Source organism: Centrocercus urophasianus, unplaced genomic scaffold (genome assembly GCF_019232065.1).
Source record: "Centrocercus urophasianus isolate 14NV4802_14NV808 unplaced genomic scaffold, USGS_Curo_1.0 seq_33, whole genome shotgun sequence".
Lineage (NCBI taxonomy): Eukaryota > Metazoa > Chordata > Aves > Galliformes > Phasianidae > Centrocercus > Centrocercus urophasianus.
Genome location: NW_024884900.1, coordinates 9,330,602 through 9,344,467, shown reverse-complemented (window position 1 = coordinate 9,344,467; position 13,866 = coordinate 9,330,602). Strand labels below are relative to the sequence as shown.

Below are 13,866 nucleotides of genomic sequence, written 5' to 3'. Positions count from 1 at the left end.
GCCCGCACGCAGGCCGGCCCCGCGGCAGAGCGCGCAGCGGAGGGGCTGAGCCGCCCCCCCGCGCCGCCCCGCACCGCAGCCCCGGCGGCCCGGCAGCGCACAGCCCCGCTCCCGGCACCGCGGCCCACCGCGGCCCAGCCTTACCTTAACCTGCCGGCGCGCGGCTCGCGGGGGGGGGGCGGCGCCGCGGGGATTGCCGGGCCGGAGCGCTGCGGCCACGGAGGGGCAGGGCAGGGCCGGGCCGGGCCGGGGCAGGGATGCGGCAGGCTAAGCGCGGAGCCGCTCGGCAGCGCGGCCTGTGCGGGAGGCCCCGGCTGACGGCGCGGCGGCCGCGCGGGGCTCGGGGACACGCGGCCCGTCCTCCGCCATTGAAAACCGGCCCGGCCGACGTGAACCGCGGCTCGCGCGCCTCGATCGGATTCCCTCGAGCGGGAGCGAATCGAGTAACGGAGCGGCGAGGCCGTCGGCCGCTGTCCCGCTCGTCTCACCGTGCCGCGCGCTGCCCATCCCGCCGCCGGCTCCCCCCGGCTCACCTCCTTCGCTGCGGGTGAGTCTTTGCCGCGGGCGTTCGGCGCCGGGCCCGGGCGGACGGCGGCGCTCGGCAAGGAGCCCCCCGAGCCGTTTTTGGAGGAGCGCAGGCAGTCCTTGAAGTTCTTCAGAGCGATTTGCCTCTGCAGCCGCAGCACTTCTTTCTGGGATTCCCGCAGCAGCCGGTCGAACTCCACCACGTTCAGGCAGCGAGGGTCACCCTGCGGGGAACGGTAGCACGGCGTGCGGCTGCAGCAGGTTAAGGGTGGGTGCAAAGCACGAAGTGCTGCCAACAGATGCCAGCACACTCCGTTCCCTAACAGAGCACACAAAAGCTTCTCTTTCCTGGGCCCCCAACTCCTCCAAAGCAGTCATTTCGCATCCTAAGTGTCAATACGTAATTTCTCTCACAGATGAAAACTAGCCTGCGATGCTTTACGGTTATCCCAGTGTAAAGCTATGGTAAAAAGGGCTTTTCTAAGCGCGTGCTTTCTAAGTGTTTGCCAGCAGAGAGCGTGTCAGGATAATACAATTTCATTTATTCGTTCCACAGCAAAACAAGAGCCCCAGCCGGGTTCCTCTCCTTGCTGTGTGTGCTGGTATTCTCTGCAGCCCTGTGCGTGCCTGGCGATTAGGGCTTTAATGTTGGAAAGAATGAAGCGTATCTGAGACGTGTTTTCTTCTGACTCAGGGTGTTTGGCTTTTTAAAGTGCTACTGATTTCTGACCACAGAGTGCTTGTGTGGATAGGCTTCTATCCTCAGCACAAGTAGCTGTCCTGTCCACTCTGGACGCAAAGCCAGCAGCTTTTAAAGGAAGCCAGTGCAATTTTAGTCTTGCTAAAACAGTGAGAATACGCCACCAGTTTGTGTTAATTCCTCAAAGGTTTTCAGATTTCAGAAAGCTGAAAAAGACACGTACCTGCATGTCCATACAGACATACAAAAGCTGGTTATGAAAACCTGCCCTCACAAATATGCTGCTGAAGGAGACATTGCTCATTCCCCTGGAAAGCTCCTAAGCCAGTGAATGCATAATTGGTATCCAGGACAAATTTAATCTGCTTCCCCGTTCACTTCTTATTCACCCTAAAAATAGCATGTGCTTTGCAAATACAGTTTGTAGAAAAGCACAGTTACTCTCAAACAACAAGGGGGAAACCGAGGCACCATTAATGGGAACTGATTACAGATTCAAGAAGTGAGCAGCCGCGCACTCTGTGCAAGACCCACACTGAGGCTATCAGGGTTAGTTCTTCAAACAAAATTGGCGGGGACTGCCTAAAAAGCTCCCTTCCCCCACCAGAAAATAGAAGCAGCTATTTCCATAGAGAGCCTCCAAAGCCGGGGGGAAATAAGAGAGCAGAAAAGCGCTCAGTCTTCCACTCACAGCTCCTATTATTCGTGTCCTCTGCAGCTGCCTTGCCGTTCCCTGCAGCCTCCAGGAATCCCCACTGCAAGAAACGGCAGCCTGGTGGAACCTGGACGGGGCCTTTGTTGCAAACCTGTCACTGCAGCATGATCTCAGGCAAACATCTTACCCTGAGAGCTCTGACTTGGCAAAACAAGGCCCGCTCTTGCAGCCTGGTGCGCGTGTCGTCCTACCACTGAAAATGAACAGAGTACATCTGTTTCATAGCTACTGAAAGATTTGTGCTGAATCAAGTGCGCTAGATTAAAAATGATTTGGCTACAAACTCTGAGCATGCACATAATATCTCTGCTCATAAACCCCCTCATTGGCATAATGCATTTTGCATGCTGCAGACAGATTAGGGGAATTTTGAATTTTAACTAGCTGAGAATTAAAATTTAATGAGCAGCTTGCTTGGAAGATAAATGGGGAAGAAAAAAAAAAAAAACAACAACCCACAGGATCAGAAATAATAATTTCCTCTCTGACAATTTTTCTCTGCAGATTCCCAGCTCATGTACTGATGGCCCTTCACTGCTGTTGCCTTGGCAGGTTACACAGATGGTCTCACCTTCCCAGCCAGGGTGGTTGCCCATGCCTTAGCAGCAAAGCAGCAACTGAAGTCTCAGCAGCTATGAGGACTGCACCCATACGTATTTCCTTGGCCAGTAATGAATCTTGCTCTCCTGCCTTTGTCACATTCTTCTACAGTTTGTCAGCTTCCTATCCCTGGGAGATTCAGCTTGCTCAGCACACTCTGCTGTGAAAATCAGAGGGCTTGTTCCCCCTTCTGTGGGAGTCTGCAGTGAGCAGCCATGGGCACAGGAAGGAAATTTGTTCTTGGTAAGACTATAGAATGCACTCAGACCTAGATAACTTTCTCTTGTGATTTAACACCAGAAGGGATCACTGGGACAGCTCTGTACAAACAGTGAACAACACCCAATTATTCTTGTCTAGACTAGATCTATGTTAGCAAAAGGCAGAGAATCTACTTGCAAACACATAGTTGAAGTGAACACATGCAGAGCTCAAGGAATGAAATAAAGCTGCTTTCAGCAAGAAAGTATTTGTCACCTAAATATTCCCATGAGTAGGTAGAAATAGAAGTATTATTTCTGCTCAACTGGGTGCAGAAACACAGCACTGCATTTGACCACTTGCATACTAGTGAAAAAGGGAGAATGAGAGTGTATTAACTGACCTGCATTGAAACTGTGTAGCTTGTGAACAAAAGACAGATCCGATATAACCAGAACAGATTGCTCTGGCCACTCTGAGCAGGAATTGTTTCACCTAATTTAGGTGCCTGCAGAAACTCCTTTTGTAACCACCTCAGAGAAGTGCCTTGAAAGAATGTCGAAGCAGTTTTACACGTGTGTCTCAGGATGAGCTGAATTTTCCCTTTTATCCCACTTTTTATTTCAGCAAGTTCTGTGCTGGGCCACCAGTCCATGTCCACAATCAACACTGTAGATTTTATGAGTTTTATGAACACCCACCCTCATTTTAGGATTTGTACACCTAATATCAGTAACACAAGTTTGCATGTAGATATCATCACTATGATGGCTGCAAGCACTAAAAGCTGCTGCTGAGAGTATGCAATCTGGAGTGATTCTTGGGAATGTGCTCAACTGGTTTTGTTTTTTAAGGAAATGCATTAAAAGGAAGTCCTGCTTCTATGTCTTACTTGAAGCTTAATACTGTGAAAGGCCATTCTGTATCTGTGGCTTCTGGGGTTTTCCAGGGAGACAGTTTTAGTTGCTGATGAAAATGGCAGTGCAGGATCTGTGAATCCACAGAGGGAGAAATGGGATGTCCCCCAGCACACTGTTCCAAGTAGTCTGGATCCTGCCTTGGCCACATGCTCCTCTAACTTTCCCCATAACAACTCACTCATCACATACTCCCTGTTTTCAGTCTGCCCTTGAAACTAATTGCCATGGCACTGCTGGAGCCTGGTTCCCGACATCGTTACTGCACTGTTTGCACCCAGCCACTGCACAAAGTCCCCGAAGTATCTCACCTTCCCTGCAATGAGCTTAGCCTGCAGCTCCCGGCACTCCTGCTGCAGAGCTTCAATCTGCTTGTCTTTTGCCAGAAGAGCACTGGCTTGCTCTGTCAAGTCCTTGGCACGCTGGCGGGCAAATGCTTTTTTACACAGCTCCAGGCTGGAACCCTTCAGGGGCACTGGAGCAGTTACCTAAACCCAGAGAGAGCAGCAAGAGAGAAAGCCACATACATTGGTATTTTTCACTCAGAGGGTGGTGGTGCACTGGAACAGGTTGTCCAGAGAAGTTGTGGATGCCCCATCCCTGGAGGCATTCAGGGCCAGGGTGGATGTGGCTCTGGGCAGCCTGGTCTGGTTGGTGACCCTGCACACAGCAGGGGGTTGGAACTGGATGAGCACTGTGGTCCTTTGTAACCCAGGCCATTCTAAGATTCTATGAATGATGTTGGCCAACTATCACCCCAGGTGTCATCAGAGACCAGGGCCAGGACATGCAGCCTAGCCCCAAAAGACAGAGAGAGGAGCAAAACAGGCATATGGAAAAGTCAGAGGAAAGAGGAAATGCTTCTTCGAGGAGCAGATCAAAGCAGAAGTGGGAAGAAGAAGGTGAGGTGAGCAGATGAAGCCAACGCACACACAGACAGTACAGAGGGCTGCAGGCAGAGAGAGGAAAGGAAGACAGGATGAAGGGAGAAATATGGAGAGAGGAGGAGAAGAGAATGGCAGGGAAGATGAGCAAAGGGTGGAGGAGGCTAAGCCAGGAGGAGAAATGGAGCTGTCTTCGAAAGACAGTGGGAAAGAGCTTATGCAAGGATGGGTGGAAAAGATAGTCAAAAGGAGAGGTGAGGGAGAGCCTAGCCAGGGCCAGAACAGCTGATGCTGCCCAGCTGCAGTCACCTGAGGATGACAGCTCTCAGTAGGAGCCGTCCATAAGGCCAGCTCTCCCATGGGGTACCAGCACCACAGGTGGGCACCCTGCATGTCCTGAGCTGGCCACTTGGTTTTCCTAGGGCTCACCCAGGGCTCAAACAGCCACCATCCCAAACTTAAACACAAGAAAAAAAATGAAACAGCATTTGTGAAGTTCCTGGAGGGTCTGCATAGCTGTTGGTTGTATAGCAAATGATTTTTCTTGGCACAGTACCTGACAAGTCCATCTGGCAGCAACTGTTGTGCTGCAAGTACCAAAACCCTGTGACAAACGTGTTCCTAGTGCAGTGCAGGGCCCAGGGACAGAGAGGGCAGGCAATGCCAGGAAAATCCCCTACCTTCCCCTACCAGCAAAGCTTTTGCTTCTTCTTTTTATCCTGAAGGGCTTGAATTTCCCCCCTACCCCCGGTTTCCTTCCAGTGGGAGAACATTTTTCCCCTACTCTGCTGCAAGCTACCTTTATGTAGCTCGTGCAGATGTTTGTCTGCAAAGCACCATATCCTGCAGCCATCTCCCTCTACTCCTGCACCACATCAGAAACTACTGGGTTTGCAAAAAGCTCCTCTTCAGTTTGAGAAAGAAAAAAACACACCACTTGCACAAAAATGCTAGTGAGGTGTGCACGAGGCAGAGCAGAATATCTCACCCCTTCCTGTTTTGCTTTACCACACTCCTTTTCTTATTTAAATACTTCCTGTTTCTTTTCGATGAAGTCAGATGAGTTATTTTCATGACTAGCCCAGGGAAAGCTGAGCTAATTACCTAAATTAATACTTTACATTAGATTGGCACATTTACAGCAAGAAACCAATTAGGAGGAAATTGCTCAAAACCAGCTCCCCAAGCACGAGCTGGAGAAGCTGGTGATGGTTCTTTCCTCAGTTCAGTTTTGTGGTTTTTGCTCTGTCGCTGGTATACAAAGCAAGTTTGCAGCATGGCCTCGCCAGGTTAATTAAAGAGGAAAGAGGAGGCCTTTCTGTCCCAACAAAAGCAAAAAACAAGAAGTCCTGGGGGCAAGGTGCTCTCGTAGCTCAGGCCCCAGCACAGCAGAGGCTCAGCACTCACGACTTTGAGGTTGGCCTCCTGCAGTTTTCGGGCTCTCTCCTCCAGTCGTTTGGCGATCACCGCCAGCTCTGCGTTTTTCCTCTTCAGGTGCTTCACCTTCTCCTCCGTCTCTGGGAAGCAGCTCCTGCGCTGGATAACAGAAGGAGAGGGCCAAGGTGAGACCTCACTCAGTGTCCCTCCGCAGTGCTTACACACCCTCCTTCACTTGTCTCCTCCACGGTCACTGAAACTTTGCTTCTCCTGATGTTTTGTTAACGTCACATCTTGGTTCCTCAAAGAAACCCCTTGCCCCATCCAGCCTATGGACGCTCTGCAACCTTACACTCTCTCTGCTCTTTGCAGGCTCTGCCTTTGCCACTTGGGACTTGGCACCTTGGGGCTGCTGCCCCTTCCGAAGCCTATCCCTGTTCATCTCCCTGCTGCTTCAGTGTTCAACACATCACTGTGGGTTTGTGCTGCAGCACCATGTTACAGTGCGAGCTTTGCTGCTGTCCTTGCTCCCCTGACACTGAAGCATGAGTTGGGGGGGACGGGGAGAGAGCAGCCAAGGACTTTACAATGTTTGCAAACCAAATTTCCTTTTCCTTTCTATTGATTCTGTTCGCTCTTAATCCCCTTTTATTTGTTATCTGTCTGTTTCGATAAGCTGCTCCTTGTTCTCTCAAGGTCAAACCCAGATGTGTTGCACTGTCTTTTCACATTAGCAAAAACGTCAGGTCAGCTGATCCTTCCAATTATTTCCTTCACTACCTCTGTGATCCCACCATGTGCACGTGCTGCTTTCACTGCCTTATTTGATTTCCTTCAGTCAGAAGACAAGAGGCTGATTTTTGAGAGTAAGATTTGACGCCAGCTTTTATGACAGTGCTTTGCTAAAACCCATGGTTGTCAGTGGGTGACCCTCCCCAGTGCGCATGGCGTGCTGAATTTATGCTCTTAGTGCAAGAAAATTATCTAAAACGTGTTCTGAATCTAGTTATATACATGTTGAATGATTAATCTTTTAAGGGTATTTTGAAGGGAAAAAATTGGCATGAACTGTGCTCTTCTCGGATTCTTTCCTGCCTTCTTCCGATCCTTTTCAAAGAGCTGCTGTGACATTTACATTGAGAAAAGGAAAACACTTCTGCCTAGGAGGGCAGTATGGCCCTACACTTTCAGAGACACATGGAGAATGAGCAATGCAAGGTGCTCCCCTTTGCACAGTGTAGTTCAGAGCCAGGGTTGCTGATGAACTGAAAAGTTATAGGGTTGGACTGATGCAGCTCTGCCAGCACTGCAGAACTTAGCTCCAGGGTGGCTACATCCCTGTACCACAGGGCTTCCCAGGCAAGGATGCTTTCTGGTGAGGATTCAGTAGGGAGAATCCGCTCTTCTTATTTCCTGCTAACCATGAATGTGGAACCCAAGGAGGTGGGAGTGGGGCAGATTGGGCAGCCTGCACTGTGGCAGCCTGGCCTGCTTTTGGGTGCTGGGGTGCAGCTGGAATCAGGTGCCAAGCTCCCACTGAGCAGGGGGCACTGCTGCATTGTAACCCAGAACAGGGCTGACTGAATCAGTGTTTCTGCTTTTCCACTTAAAGAGGAAACAAGAGCGACTTCCCCCTCCTCTGCCGTCAGTTCGCTGCTGCCTTTCTCTCTGCCAAAGCTGGCAGCTGCGGAAAAGCCTCTTGCAGTTGCCAGCAGGCAAACAGTCCTGGCAAGGATGTCAAGGAGGGCATCAGCAGGTCACCAGGAAGGGGTCCTGCTCAAGCCAACACTGGGTGCAGCAGAAAGGCACCTAGGGGACCCAAAACACCCTGCTCACCCCAGCTGACCCCATGTGCTGTTCTCTTGGAGCTTGGCGCAGCCAAGACTCCTTCCCCATGCATCATCCACACATCCACACATCCCCATGCATCATGTGTCTTGAGCCAGCCTGGTGCCTGGCCAGGGTGCAGGATGGGGCTGTGTTCTGCACTCACCAGCAAGCTGTTCTCCTCAGTGAGGCTGGAGCAGCGGTGCCGCAGGTCCTCCAGTGCGCTCAGGAGCTTCATGTTCTGGCTCACAAGGAAGCTGTAGTCAGCCCCACTCTGCAAAATGGCATGGGAAAGGCAAAGCAGGGCTTCACTGTCCAGGAGCAAAGGGGCCATGGCTGTGTGCCCATCCCAACCCCATAGTGAGCCCAGCCTGGCTATGAGAGTAGGCCAGCGAGATCAGAGTGCAGGCAGCAAAGGGGCAGGGTGAGACCTAGAGGCTGATTTCAGGACAAGAGGAGGAGAGAGACTGCACATCCTTTGGGGTTAGCAGGAGCAGGCCATAGCTGGGTGCTCCCTGCTCTGCCTGACTGTTGGCAGCTGCTCTCCAAGGGGTGTACAGCTAGTGATGGGGGACATCAGTGAGGCTATGGAGGCTGGCACCCAGCACGAGTGGTTCCCCCTCCCAGCACCATGGGCCAGCAGGATGGGTCCCTCTCAGCTGCATCAGGGTCTCAACTTCCACCTTGGGAAAAAGCTCAGACCCTGACATTGTCCCCAGCTGCTTGCATTTTGACATTGTGCCTTCTAAACCAGCTCAGAACACAAACAGAGCCAGCAAGAGCACATGCCATGACACACCAGACATGTGCTCCTCCCCGTGGCTCAGGAACCAGCAGCCTTCAGCACTGCACAGTTTTTGGAGGCAAAGAGATGTCCTTGCCCACCTCCCCATACCAGCTCAGGTCCAGGAACCATCCAGGAGCCCAGCCCCAGTTCTCACTGTGTCAGCCTTGGCAGTGGAAGAAGGCAACATGCTGGATTTCTTTGCAAAACACCACCTTAATTTTGTCACATCAAAAGCAGCAGCAGCTCTGCTGGGAGCTGTATATATAGCTTGTGGTTACTGCTTCCTGCGCAGAGCTGCTCACCACAGGCTTGCTGCTGAAGCAGGGGCCCAGAAAGTATTTTTGTGCGTTAGCAAAACTTGGGGCCAAGCTATTGCTTCACAGTCACCATATGGCAGCAGCAAGGCGCGCACCTCGGGCAGACCTGGCCAGATGTTCTCCCAGCAGCCAGGCCAGTCTTGCAAGACCCAGGATGACTTTGCTGGTGCCACCGGATGGCTAAATCCTTCCTGTTGCATGGCTCTGTGTGTGCAGCCCAGTCTACGAGTGAAATGCTCTTCATTACCGAGAAATACCTCCCAGGCTCTCCTAGTAGCAAGAACTCAGACAGACAGATTGCAGCACAAAGATGCTTCTAATCTCTATCAAGTCTGAGGCTGTCTAAAACTCACCACAGTTTTGAACAAAATTGGTTTTGGCCTCTCAATCACTTCAATCTGTTAAAAAGCACAAGAGAATGCAAAGCACTCCCCACCAAGTCCCCTGGCACAGCTCAGCACCACAGGCAGCAGCATCTCATCCCTATATGGAAATGCCTTGGCAAAGCAAGGAGGATAAATAGGGAAAAACAAAAACAAAAACTGAAAACTAAAAAAAAAAACCTAAAAAAAAATCAAACCCCCAAACCACCTCCCATCCCTTCCAACTAGCCTCACCCAATGCCCATACATATCACCAAGCCTTCTGACACTGCAGCAGGACAAATTGTGTGTCAGGCCTTTGGTGGAGCTGTTTGTAGGTGTCCACCCTGCAGAAATCCCAGGGTTAAGAAAGGTGGAGCGAAATGCCCCATGGAAGAGGCTTCCATTTGTGGGAAAGCAAACACATATTTATTTTCCTCTTTTCCACCCATAGGCACAGCCAAGAAGTCACAGAGCCAAGTGCTGATCAGGCTGCATAGCCCATTGCTCTGGTCCCAGGTTCTGCAGCACCACTGATCCCATCCCTGCTGCTTTACAGGCACAGCATGTGTCCCAGAGAAAATTTCCATCTCCAGAAACAGCAGAGCCCTTCCTGGCACCCAGGAAGGGGACACTGTGCGTCCAACAGGGGCATGGAGCAGGGCAGGGGCACAGAGGGGTCCTGTCAGTGTTTTCCAGGCAAGCTCAGCAGAGCTGTGGGCTGGTTCAGCATGCCATCCCTAAAGCTAGGAAGGCAGCCCTTGGGATGAAGTCAGAGTGCATTATTTCCACCTCTTTACAGCTGCCAAGAAGATTCAAGCTTTTCATCTTTGCTTTCCGGCGCCCAGCAAGGCCAGGCATGCTCAGCCTGGGGCAGGATCTGGGCGGCTGTGGAGCAGCCAGAGTGCCGTGTCCTGTCCCCAGCAGCAGCCAGGCTTGTGGCACGTCAGCACAGTGCTTCTGCAGGGACAACTGGTACTTCCAGAGACTCTAGAAGGGATTCTGCTGGGAACCAACCCCCTTATGGGCCCATTTCAGTCTTTGAAACCTCTTTTCTGTAGCTAAAAACAGCTAAAACCCAGGAGCCTGCACTGAGCTCCTGAGTGCTGCCCTGAGCCCTGCCCCAGGCTGGGTCAGCCTGCAGCTTGGCTGTCCCCAGCTCCTAGGACCCTCTATAGCCTCAGGGCCTCACCAAGAGAGGCACAAGGGGCGGCAGCAGCAATGTGGTATCAGGGGACCTTCCCTGTGGCCCTGCAGCTCCTGAGGAAGCTTTGTCACCTCCTCCTGGCACAAGATCGGGGCTGGGCTGGCTGCCTGGGCTGAGTCTTCCTCGCACACCACATGGCCAGCACCGACCGCCTGTCTAGACGTCATCCCACACTCATTAAACATTCATTTCCCATAATGAAATGGCTTTTCATTTATTAACTGCTCCTCCGTTCCTCATTGCTCCCACGCTCCATGATGCAGCCTTACTGCAGATTGTTCTTGCAGCCCCCCTAAATGCTGTGTTCAGAAGGGAGCTGAGGAAATCTTTGAAAGAAGAGGCCCCCACACATGGCTTGTCTTCATAAAGATGCAGAGAAGTGCCAGCAGGAGCCATGAGCCAAAATCCAAAGCACCCCATGGTCAGGGAGGTAAAGCTGGTGGGAGCTGAGGCAGAGCTGTACCAGAGGGCACAGGGAGCCCTCGTGTCCCTGCATCTGGAGCTGCCTTGGCCACCAAAACAGTTAAGCCCAGGGACACCTTTGGCCACAGGGGACATTTGCTAAAGGCAGAGCAAAGCAGGAAAATAACAGCAGGGAGGCTGGTGGGGGAGAGCGGAGCGCAGCTCCTGTTTGCAGCTGGCACACAGCTTTGAAGTGTCTCGTTTCAGGGAAAACATGATCATCTGTCACCTCCCCTGGCAGGTAGAGCCAAAAATACAGCTTCTTTGCAATGCATCAAGAGTGAACAAACACAGGCCTCAGCAGGACAGCAACAGCAAGAGAAGCTGTTTCTTCTTCACCTGAAAACTTCAAAAAGCAACTGAGAGCTGCAGCAGCTTTTGCAGGGAGAAGTGCCCAGCCAGGCTGCTAAATGGGTCACAAAGCCAAAATCCCCCAAGAACCACCCAGCATCCAGCGCAGGCTTTGAAGTCCTGCAGAACATTTGCAGGAAGCCATTTGAGGGGCAGTAAATCACGCCGCGGCGGGGCTGGCAGCACTGCTCCGCAATGCGGCTCGGGCACACTGTGCTGCCGATGCCTTGTGGCTCAGCCTGGCACCAATCAGCCCGGGGACTTTCCTACACCTGCTGCAGGGACTGAGCCAAAGACAAAGCCCTGGCCTGATTGAAAATCCCAGCAAATGTGGAGGAGGAGTTAAGCAGGTGGCTCCTTGAGTGGCACATCTCAGACGGCTTCTGGCATTCTCTTGGCTGATTTTAAAACATATACAATCTGAAGATGTTTCTACAGGGACTTCTCTGCCTGCAGCAAACAGGGCTCCAGCTGCCAGGTTTGCTTCCCAAAGGCTGTCTCTGAAATCCAACCCTCACCGCTGCAGACACCGCTCCCAAAGTGAAACTACACTGCTGCTTTCCTACTCTCTCAGATGTATTAAATCCACCACCTCTGCCTCTGAAATTGTCACCTGTCACACAGTAAATACCGAGCCTCAACTGTGCCAAAGCCCTTTAGCTGTTCATTCCAGCTGACTTTGGTAATTAGTTTCCTTAACTTCTCAGTCCTCGCCACTTGGAAGTAAAACCTGTCACTGCTCATCCATTTTCTCCTCTTCCATCCAATCTCAGTGAAATCAGTTCATAGGAGAAGCTATTTTCTGTAGGCTGCTTTCTGCAGTGCCCTCACTGCACATCAAAAGGAAGACGAAAATAGCATCACCTCCTGCTGGGTCAGTGAGCAGCAGCAGCAAAACCCATTGGTGCTGGCACAGCGAGTGCACCTCGTGCTGGAGAGCACGTTATCCAACCAGAGGTAAAAAGGCTGTTTTGGTTAAAGGTAGGGGAGAAGTAGGAGAGGAGCTGGGGATGCAGTCGTGCTCACCCTGCCACCCCCCTGACAGGCAGCCTGCGTCCCACAGCTTCCTTCATTTTGCACCACGTTCCCACTTTCAGACACAAACATCTCTGCGCTCTGACTTCATGAGGCTCCCCTCCCATTCCTTGCCCTGTGTGCTGCCTTGTTTCCATGATTCAGCATTTTCTCCCACTGCCAGTCCCTCTTCCAAGCATGACCTTATACACTGTGATTTCCTCATTTATCTGATTTTTATCGCCACTTGTAACAAATTCATGGAAGAAAAAATCCATCCGAGGCTATTTACTTCAAAGATACTGCCTCCAGCACAGGGAGTGTTGGAGCCACACACCGCAAGATATGAGGAGAATATTCAGGGAAACATTCACATTCTATTTGCTCTTCCTTACAGCCTCGCACAGGCATTGCTCCTGCATGCCCTGTCACCACCACCAGCTCTTCCTGTGTTCCTCACAGTGTATTTAAAGCGAGACATGCGGTTAAAATTGGAATCTCACAAATTTGTATCCTCTCTATTTTTATGAAAGCACCATCTCCAGTCCTAGAAAAACAAACTCTGGTGCTTCATGAGGAGGAAAAAAAAGCTGGACACCGTGGCCAGACTGTCCTTTAATGAGCTCAGCTGCTTCGGGCTCCCCAGACAGAGAAAAAAGAATGACTTTTGCAACATCAAGACGAGGAGGATGTGAGTGGAGAATAAAATCCTGGGACAGAGGCAGAACACAAGACTACCCAGTGTGCAAAATGGAGCAGTTTCTCATCTTTAACGGCAAATGCAAAATAAAGAGATTTTGCAAGCAGATGAGAGAAAATGACACCTTAATACCGCAAGGCTGCTGGAAAGGCAGCTCTGAACCACTCCTGACGTACTGCGCACGCATTTCTTCATCTTGCACAATCAGACAAAAAGCAGATCAGCCAGCTAAGAGATACAGAGGATTTGGAGATAGCCTTTCCTGTCCCTGCAAGGACAGCTAGTCGCCATGCACAGAAAGCAGCCCTACATGGGATGGACCCAGTGGGGAGAGTCAAGTAGGGAAGGTCCTGCTGAGGGCACAGGTGCTCATCCAGCAGCTGCCATCTCTACCAGAGCTGCTCCTTGTCCTGCTCTCCACTGTGGTTCAGAGGCCTTAAACCAACCCTTCTTGCAGTGGGAATAACCTGCCTGATGCAGAGTTAGGACAAGTGAGGGTGGCTCTGGAGCTGTGACCAACCTCTCTCCACATTCAATATTCTTATTCATATTCATCTCTCCATATTCAACATTCTTATTGCAAACCAGAATATACAGCCAGAAACTGCTGCTGGTGACTCCTGGGCTGCGATCCAGCTCGGTTACCAAATAACCTAAACCACAGGGTATACAAAGCGAGTATGACAGCGTCACCTTCCTACCCCGGGTCACTGTGAGACTCAGGTGACTGCCTGGGAGCCGAGGCACCGCAGCCTTTTTCCCTCACTGAAGATTTTTCTGGGTCCTGCTGCGAAATTGAATATGCAGAGCAGTGGGCGCAGGCAATGGTATTTACACCAGGAAAAAGCAACATGTAGAAGTGGGAAGTAAATGTGTTAACATCCTTAGTGCAAACACAGAAGGATGAGTGACTTCGCAAC

The 13,866-nt window shown here is 51.4% G+C and overlaps 1 protein-coding gene and 1 long non-coding RNA gene across 10 annotated transcripts in view; one reads left to right on the top strand and one right to left on the bottom strand.

Annotated features, from left to right (window-relative positions):
* The window catches only part of TSPOAP1 (TSPO associated protein 1), a 47,929-nt gene extending 41,788 nt beyond the window's left edge, over nucleotides 1-6,141 (bottom strand). For 6 of the 7 annotated variants that reach the window (XR_006170828.1, XM_042830377.1, XM_042830378.1 and 3 more), the window contains exons 1-3: nucleotides 5,950-6,141; nucleotides 3,970-4,146; nucleotides 534-749 (exon numbers count right to left, since the gene is read on the bottom strand). The gene's annotated coding sequence lies outside the window, so the exon portion shown is untranslated. Of the gene's footprint in view, nucleotides 1-144; nucleotides 194-533; nucleotides 750-3,969; nucleotides 4,147-5,949 lie in introns of those variants that run through there. The other variant, XM_042830380.1, reaches the window with a different exon arrangement.
* Nucleotides 588-12,743, top strand: LOC122166541. Of its 3 annotated transcripts, none has more exons than XR_006170831.1 (3): nucleotides 588-2,783; nucleotides 6,037-6,104; nucleotides 9,667-12,743. It is a non-coding gene; the product is annotated as an uncharacterized LOC122166541 (long non-coding RNA). The 3 variants fall into 3 exon arrangements; XR_006170830.1 differs by lacking the exon at nucleotides 9,667-12,743 and adding an exon at nucleotides 6,292-6,992; XR_006170829.1 differs by lacking the exon at nucleotides 9,667-12,743 and having other exon boundaries at nucleotides 6,037-6,992.
* Nucleotides 12,744-13,866: the final 1,123 nt, after the last annotated feature.